We start from the raw sequence: 9,762 nt of genomic DNA, 5'->3' as shown, positions 1-9,762 counted from the left end.
TGTGCCTCCCCATTCGAGCTCCTCTCTAATGCAGGCTTTCGGGCCTAAACTTGTTACTGCCTGTGGGCCTATTGGGCCTCTGCGGGCGTGAATCCTGGCCCATATAGGGTTTCTAGTCGTATTCAGGCCGTGGAGGCCCAGGAGGTGGCATTTTTTTTGGTTTTTTCTTTTTTATTTCTACATTTTTTGGTTTTTTTATTTTTTTTATTTCTACTTAAAACTAAATACTTACAGTTTTTTAGTGATTTCTTTTTGCTTTTAGGTCACAAAAATTATAAACTTTCTGTTAGTGCCATTAGTTTTAAATTTTGAATAGTTTAAATTTGATTTTTTAAAAAATTGTGTGAATCACTAGTTTATGAATAACTTTACTATAAAAATAAATTTTTTTTCTATTTATTTTTTATTTATACTTACAACTAAATACTTATAGTTTTTTAGTGATTTCTTTTTGATTTTAGGTCACAAAAATTATAAACTTTCTGTTAGTGCCATTAGTTTTAAAATTTTGAATAGTTTAAATTTGAATTTTATAAAATTTGTGTGAATCACTAGTTTATGAATAACTTTACTATAAAAATAGAATTTTTTTTCTTCTTTGCTATTTATTTTTTATTTATACTTACAATTAAATACTTATAGTTTGATTTTAGGTCACAAAAATTATATTCTTTTTGCTATTGAAGAATATTATAGTTTTATTTTAGTTGATCATAACATAATATTTTAATTGGTTGTTTTTATTTTCATAGAAGTTTTGTAGTTCATTCTGTTTGCTATTAATTCATTATTTGAGCTAAATGACTCTGAAATTGGAAAGCATTTCAAAGTGAACTCTGAAAAGGTTGAAAGTTGGCATGGTATCATAATTTCACCCACATAGCATGTGCATGTATAAAACGGACAATGGTAGCATGTTCGTCTGTTACAAATTTGGCATGGTATCATCATAATAGTTGCGGGAGAAAGTCTTCACTTTTTCTTCGCTTGTGTCATTTGCTTATTGCGCCATAACCATGGATAATCTTCATTGTTTATCAGGATGCTTGGGTCAGCCTTGACATTGAAGGGAGGAATTTCATGAAACTTTTTATAATCTTCAGACATATCTGTCTTGCCGTCCACTCCCAGGATGTCCCTTTTTCCTGAAAGAACTATGTGGCGCTTTGGCTCATCGTATGATGTATTCGCTTCCTTATCTTTTTTTTTCTCGGTTTGGTAGACATGTCCTTCACATAGATAACCTGTGCCACATCATTGGCTAGGACGAACGGTTCGTCAGTGTACCCAAGATTTTTCAGATCCATTGTTGTCATTCCGTACTGTGGGTCTACCTGTACCCCGCCGCCTAACAGATTGACCCATTTGCACTTAAACAAAGGGACCTTAAAATCAGGTCCGTAGTCAAGTTCCCATATGTCCACTATGTAACCATAATATGTGTCCTTTCCGCTCTCGGTTGCTGCATCAAAGCGGACACCGCTATTTTGGTTGGTGCTCTTTTGATCTTGGGCAATCCTGTAAAATGTATTCCCATTTATCTCGTATCCTTTGTAAGTCAATACAGTCAAAGATGGTCCCTTGGACAACAAGTACAACTCATCACAAATAGTGTTGTCACCTCTGAGACGTGTTTCCAACCAACTGCTGAAAGTCCTGATGTGTTCACATGTAATCCAGTCGTCGCACTGCTCCGGGTGTTTGGAGCGCAGACTGTTCTTGTGTTCATCGACATACGGGGTCACCAAAGTAGAGTTCTGTAGAACTGTGTAGTGTGCTTGAGACCAAGAATATCCGTCCCTGCATATTATTGAGTCTCTTCCAAGAGCGCCTTTTCCAATCAGTCTCCCCTCATACCATGATTTAGGGAGACCTATCTTGTTAAGGCCAGGAATGAAGTCAACACAAAACCCGATAACATCCTCTGTTTGATGGCCCATGGAGATGCTTCCTTCTGGCCTAGCGCGGTTACGGACATATTTCTTTAGGACTCCCATGAACCTCTCAAAGGGGAATATATTGTGTAGAAATACGGGCCCCAGGATGACAATCTCGTCGACTAGATGAACTAGGATGTGCGTCATGATATTGAAGAAGGATGGTGGGAACACTAGCTCGAAACTGACAAGACATTGCGCCACATCACTCCTTAGCCTTGGTACGATTTCTGGATCGATCACCTTCTGAGAGATTGCATTGAGGAATGCACATAGCTTCACAATGGCTAATCAGACATTTTCCGGTAGAAGCCCCCTCAATGCAACCGGAAGTAGTTGCGTCATAATCACGTGGCAGTCATAAGACTTTAGGTTCTGAAACTTTTTCTCTGGCATATTTATTATTCCCTTTATATTCGACGAGAAGCCAGTCGTGACCTTCATACTGAGCAGGCATGCAAAGAAGATTTCTTTCTCTTCTTTCGTAAGAGCGTAGCTGGCAGGACCTTTATACTGCTTCGGAGGCATGCCGTCTTTTTCGTGCAAACGTTGCAGGTCCTCTCGTGCCTCAGGTGTATCCTTTGTCTTCCCATACACGCCCAAGAAGCCTAGCAGGTTCACGCAAAGGTTCTTCGTCACGTGCATCACGTCGATTGAGGAGCGGACCTCTAGGTCTTTCCAGTAGGGTAGGTCCCAAAATATAGATTTCTTCTTCCACATGGGTGCGTGTCCCTCAGCGTCATTCGGAACAGCTAGTCCACCGGGACCCTTTCCAAAGATTACGTAGTGTAAATCATTGACCATAGCAAGCACGTGATCACCGGTGCGCACGGCGGGCTTCTTCCGGTGATCTGCCTCGCCTTTGAAATGCTTGCCTTTCTTTCGACATTGATGGTTGGTCGGAAGAAATCGATGATGGCCCAGGTACACATTCTTCCTGCATTTGTCCAGGTATATACTTTCAGTGTCATCTAAACAGTGCGTGCATGCGTGGTATCCTTTGTTTGTCTGTCCTGAAAGGTTACTAAGAGCGGGCCAATCGTTGATGGTCACGAACAGCAACGCCTTAAGGTTAAATTCCTCCTGTCTGTGCTCATCCCACGTACATACACCATTTCCATTCCACAGCTGTAAAAGTTCTTCAACTAATGGCCTTAGGTACACATCAATTTCGTTGCCGGGTTGCTTAGGGCCTTGGATGAGAACTGGCATCATAATGAACTTCCGCTTCATGCACATCCAAGGAGGAAGGTTATACATACATAGAGTCACGGGCCAGGTGCTGTGATTGCTGCTCTGCTCCCCGAAAGGATTAATGCCATCCGCGCTTAAAGCAAACCATACATTCCTTGGGTCCTTTGCAAACTCATCCCAGTACTTTCTCTCGATTTTTCTCCACTGCGACCCGTCAGCGGGTGCTCTCAATTTCCCATCTTTCTTTTGGTTCTCACTGTGCCATCGCATCAACTTGGCATGCTCTTCGTTTTTGAACAGACGTTTCAACCGTGGTATTATAGGAGCATACCACATCACCTTCGCAGGAACCCTCTTCCTGAGGGGCTCGCCGTCAACATCACCAGGGTCATCTCGTCTGATCTTATACCGCAACGCACCGCATATCGGGCATGCGTTTAGATCCTTGTATGCACCGCGGTAGAGGATGCAGTCATTAGGGCATGCATGTATCTTCTCCACCTCCAATCCTAGAGGGCATACGACCTTCTTTGCTGCGTATGTACTGTCGGGCAATTCGTTATCCTTTGGAAGCTTCTTCTTCAATATTTTCAGTAGCTTCTCAAATCCTTTGTCAGCCATAGCATTCTCTGCCTTCCACTGCAGCAATTCCAGTACGGTACCGAGTTTTGTGTTGCCATCTTCGCAATTGGAGTATAACCCTTTTTTGTGATCCTTTAACATGCGATCGAACTTCAGCTTCTCCTTTTGACTAATGCATTGCGTCCTTGCATCGACAATGACCCGGCGGAGATCATCATCATCGGGCACATCGTCTGGTTCCTCTTGATCTTCAGCAGCTTCACCCGTGGCAGCATCATTGGGCACATCGTCTGGTTCCTCTTGATCTTCACCAGCTCCCCCTGTTGCAGCATCACCGTATTCAGGGGGCATATAGTTGTCATCGTACTCTTCTTCTTCGCCGTCTTCCATCATAACCCCTATTTCTCCGTGCCTCGTCCAAACATTATAGTGTGGCATGAAACCCTTGTAAAGAAGGTGGGAGTGAAGGATTTTCCGGTTAGAGTAAGACCTCGTATTTCCACATTCAGTGCATGGACAACACATAAAACCATTCTGCTTGTTTGCCTCAGCCGCATCGAGAAACTCATGCACGCCCTTAATGTACTCGCGGGTGTGTATGTCACCGTACATCCATTGCCGGTTCATCCGCGTGCATTATCTATAATTAAGTGTCCAAATTAATAGAAGTTCATCATCACATTAAAACCAAAGTGCATACATAGTTCTCATCTAACAACATATAGCTCTCCAGAGCATCTAATTAATTAAACCATACATTGAAACTATGTAAAACATTTCAATGCGAAAACCAATGCGATCATAATCGCAACCAAGGTAACAATTGATCCAACGGCATAATGATACCAAGCCTCGGTATGAATGGCATATTTTCTAATCTTTCTAATCTTCAAGCGCATTGCATCCATCTTGATCTTGTGATCATCGACGACATCCGCAACATGCAACTCCAATATCATCTTCTCCTCCTCAATTTTTTTTTATTTTTTCCTTCAACAAATTGTTTTCTTCTTCAACTAAATTTAACCTCTCGACAATAGGGTCGGTTGGCATTTCCGATTCACATACATCCTAGATAAATAAAATCTATGTCACGTTGGTTGGCATAATTTTCATAAACAATAAATGAACCAATAGTTATAAAGATAATATACATACCAAATCCGAATCATAGACAGGACGAGGGCCGACGGGGGCGGATACCAAAACCATCGCACTATATAAGATGCAATAATAAATGTAAGAAAATGATACAAGTATCTATCTAAACATACAAGTAAGAATATTTTTCCTTTCAGAAAGAAGATAAGAACAAGAGGCTCACCACGGTGGTGTCGATGATGAGATCGGCGCGGGCGATCGACGGCGGTCAAGACGGGGACGGGGTGTGACGGACCGCTAAATCTAGACAAATCTCGAGGAAAATCGAGCTTGGAGGTCGAGCTTCGAGAGGAGAAAGCTTAAGTAGTGTGGCTCGTGCATTCCATCGAACACCTCATGTGCATAGGAGGTGAGCTAGAGCACCACAAAGCCCTCTCCCCCTCAACCAGAAAAAACAGAGCACTGTGCTCTACTCTTGCGCGAGGGGGTATATATAGGCACCTCATTGGTTCCGGTTGATGACATGAACCGGGACTAAAGGGAAGCCTTTGGTCCCGGTTCAAGCCACCAACCGAGACCAATGGTGATGGGCCAGGAGCGAGGCCCATTGGTCCCGATTCGTCCCACCAACCGGGATCAAAAGGTCCAGACGAATCGGGACCAATGGCCCACGTGGCCCGGCCGGCCCCCTGGGCTCACGAACCGGGACCAATGCCCATATTGGTCCCGGTTTTAGACTGAACCGGGACTAATGGGCTGAGCCGGCCTGAACCATAGCCCTATTTTCTACTAGTGACACCTGTGCACGGACTTGGCCGGCAACCGCGCTAAGATGTCCTCGATGACATGGTCTGGGAGGATAGGGCTTAGCCCCGCGTCCAGCCCCGCCATGGGTGGGCCTCGCTGTCGGCATGTTGCTGGCCGGCCGGCGGCGTGTGGGTGTGAATTTAGAACAAATCGATCAACGTGTTGAGCCCGTACCTATGAGCACTTGTTCTCGGATCGTACTCCTACACGGTCTACTTGTCCGTGTAGGTTTCCTCGATCGAGTCCTCCAGATAAATACATGCACGGACGTGTGTTTTCTCTTGCGATCGAAAGTCGCTCTCTACGCGCACACGTGCCGAGTACTCTGTGTTCCACAAATCGAATCAAGCACAGGCAAAACAAGAGCCATGGGTAACGCCCAAGTCGGACCGACCAGGAACCTCGCCGATGCCGCGCGCTCCGTGCGGACGTTCAAGATCGACGGCTTCAGCTCGACTCCCACGGCCCCGGCCACGGTAGCCAGCGGTCACGACGAGTGCATCGTGGTATGCTCCAGGTGGAGCGTCGGCTGGCACGAGTGGGAGATCCGCTGCTACCCTGCGTCCTCGGTGTGCAGCATGTGGATGTCGCTCAAGCTCGTGCTCCTCGCCCATCCCGCCGCCACCGGAGACGTCGTCACTGCGCGCCTAGACTGCTGGCTCGTCGATCCCGCGGGTTTGGCCGAGCAGTCGGAGCCCAGGACGGTGTCCGCAGCCTTCCCGCGCCACTGCGGCGGTGAGTCGGCGCCGCTCGTGCTGGCGCACAGGCGCGACCTCGAGATCTCCGGCTACCTCCGGGGCGACGGCACCCTCACCGTGAAATGCGCCATCACGGTGCTCCGGGAACAGCGCCCAGGCGTGGACGTGCCCGCGTCGCTTCCTGTGCCGGCCTCAGACCTGGACCGGCACCTAGGGGAGCTCCTGCGGAGCGGGACGGGATCCGACATCACGTTCGTTGTCTCCGGCGAAACGTTTGCCGCGCAGCGCACAAGGTTGTCCTGGCCGCGAGGTCACCGCTCTTCATGGCCGAGTTCTTCGGGGACGCGAGCGACAAGAAGTGCGCGCGGCGCCTGGAGGTCCACGGCATGGAGGCGGCGGAGTTCAAGGCCATGCTGCACTTCATCTACACCGACACGACACCGGAGCTCGACCGACACGACGGTGAGGAGTCGGTGGCGTTGACCTGTGGCCTCCTCGCGGCCGCGGACAGGTATGGGTTGGAAAGGCTCAAGCTGATCTGCTCGCAGAAGATCTCTGCTAGCGTTAGCGTCGGGACGGCGGCCACGATTCTGAATCTGGCGGAGCTGAACAACTGCCCACGGCTCAACGCGAGGTGCGTTCGCAAACCTCTTTTTACCGGTGCAGGGATGTACCGGTGCTAAATCCAGCCTTAAATTCTTTGAGATTGGTGCGCGCCGTCTACATGCATACTAGTATTTCTTTGTATTCTGTTCAACATCATCATGTATGAAACATCTTGTCAACTCTTGTCAGCACTTTTTGTCAGTATGATGCATGTATGGCTCAGACATACTCTCCTTTTCTGGCCCCCATAACAAAGGTACCCATTTAAATTTCATTTGACATTTTTAACCGTTAATATCTTTTAAACCAAAATTACATATGTGAAATATTTTATATATTTGATCTCCGGGTGTCAAGACCTTTAGAACAAGATCAATTTTGGATAGATTTCAAATACATTTAATTTTCAACATTTCAGTTAACTTATTTCACTCTATGTATTCTGTGTGAAACTGCTTATTTCAGTATTCGAAATTTATTTCACTCTATATATGGAACATATGAAACATGTTATTTCACTCTGTGTGAAACTACTTATGTCAGTCAGATTTAAAAATAACATGTTTCACACATTTAAAAAGTAGCTATTTTCATAGATCTCACTTAGTTCAAAAATCTAATTTCACTAATTTCATAGATTTTAATTACTGCAGAGAAATATGTGTTTGAATGATATTTTTTATATGAGTGAAATAGTTTTTTAGTTGAAATATTATTTTTGTGAAAAATCCTTATTTATTTCTGTATATTGTGAGTGTAATGTGTTTTCTGAAACTAGTGAAATGAGCGGAATTTATCTTTTGTAACGAGTAAAATTACTTTTTGAAACAGGTGAAATATAGTATTTCAATTGACTGAATGTAATGTGTTTTCTGAAATAAGTGAAATTAGTTTCTTGAAACGAGTGAAACAAAGTTTGAAAATATTTTTTTTGTGATGTGTAAAATAAGTTTTTTAAACAAGTGGAATATAGTACTTCAAATGAGTGAATCTAATGTGTTCTCTGAAATGAGTGAAGTAAGTTTTTTCAACTGAGTGAAATCAGTTGTTTGAAATAAATGAAATATTAGTTTGAAATAATAAAATAAATTTGTAAATGAGTGAAATCCGTATTTCAAATTAGTGAAATAATTTTTTTGGAATGAGTAAACTCTGTTTATTGAAATGAGTAAAATACTATTTTTTGTAATGTGAAATTAGTTGAACCAGTAAAAATTCAATCTAGCCAAATTGTATCCAAGACCGGTCTTGTTTTAAAGGTCTTATCACCCTGAATTCAAATGTACAAAAAATTTCATTAATGAAAATTTGGTTCATAAGATGTTAACCATTCAAAATATGATCAGCAAATAAAATGCAACTACTTTGTTTGGGGGAGAGAACCCATGCGCCGTCCTTTTCCACCAAGTCACATCTAAAGCTGCCACGCATCTGACATGCACAAATGTATTCCTTTGTCTACTGCTTGTATTGTATAGTAAATTATTTTTACTTTATACACAAAAGGTTGGCATGAATCTCAAAGAAAGCAATTGAACGGCAGATTCTCCACCGGTAGCTCCCGGCTCCGGTAAAAAAACTTAGTCGGAGGTGCGTTGAGTTCATCGTTCAAACGCCGGCGATTCTTGGTGCCGTGTTAGCGACGGAGGGCTACAAGCAGCTGGAGGCGACCTGCCCTCGGGTGCTGGCTGACCTTCTCAAGGCTGCACGCGGGAGGAAGAATTGATGCATAGCTGGTGTTATGTGTAGTCTAGTACGGAGTAGCACTTAGTTAATTTGTGTCCTGTCATGTTGTTCTAGTGCGTTACTCCTACGATGCCTTAGCATGATAGACTTTTTGACTGTCTACTCTAATAAATTATGTCCAACTCCGACGAGAGAGGGACGATGATGGCGGCGTGCCTTCGGCTTGCTTCAGTGCGTGCAGTCGTCACTAGGTGGTCTATAAATCTGGATGTAATTTTTATTATTTCCGGTTTTCAGTGTACTGCCATGATTGAAGAAGAATAAATTGACAGTTTCCCGCAAAAAAGAAACTCAGATAGCCAATTCCATGCTGCGAATGAAAGTGCAGACTAGTTTTGCGGTGTTATAATTGTTGCATGGAAGATATTTTATTCATAAGATCATTTGATTCTATCTTCCGATTTTTCCTGGTTGTAGGGAAATGTTCGAATATGCAGGTTGGTGTTGGTTTTAATCCCACGTCGGCTGTGAGATAATCAAGGGAGACAAAACACGACATATAAAGATGGGGTGTCTCCTTTTAACAGGCTAGTCTTTTGAGGAAAAGGGCCGAAGGCCTCTCATAAGTCGGTGTTGCTCTTAGGTTGGGGCTGATGGACACATGTGGATCAGAAACGAAAATGTTAGTAGACTCGGGATTGTGTAACAGTTTGGATGAAATTTTGTGCATCATTCAGGTTTTCATGGGTCATCGGGCCCCCCTAAACGTCTGTGAGCTTGTCCGGGTGTGACCCTGGAAGGCGCTGGATGGCCTCTCATATTGCCTGCTGGGCAACCACACACCGCAAATCTAAAGTCTTAAATTCATGCAATCCATACATGTAGATCATATAGCACAATTTCATCACAATTCAACAGTTCAACAGTGTAACAAAGCAAAATAAATCATAGTTCAATAATTCGGACATGCCAAAAAAACTCAAGTCCGAGCCATGTCTGCCCAATGTGATGATCACTCATCATACGCCATCTGTGCCACCTGCTTTGTTGCGGCAACGGCCCGTTCGGCTTCCATTGCTGACACCGCCGCTCTTCCCGCCTCGTACTCCCTACGTTCGTTAATCTCCTTCTTCCTACCCTTAAGCCACTTC

The 9,762-nt window shown here is 44.2% G+C and overlaps 1 pseudogene; it reads left to right on the top strand.

Moving 5' to 3' along the window:
* Positions 1–5,989: 5,989 nt before the first annotated feature.
* On the top strand, positions 5,990–8,651 carry LOC119333872 (annotated as a pseudogene).
* The last annotated feature ends 1,111 nt before the right edge of the window (positions 8,652–9,762 follow it).

Source organism: Triticum dicoccoides, chromosome 7A, assembly GCF_002162155.2.
Source record: "Triticum dicoccoides isolate Atlit2015 ecotype Zavitan chromosome 7A, WEW_v2.0, whole genome shotgun sequence".
In the NCBI taxonomy this organism is placed as follows: domain Eukaryota; kingdom Viridiplantae; phylum Streptophyta; class Magnoliopsida; order Poales; family Poaceae; genus Triticum; species Triticum dicoccoides.
This window is presented reverse-complemented; position numbering and strand designations above follow the sequence as displayed.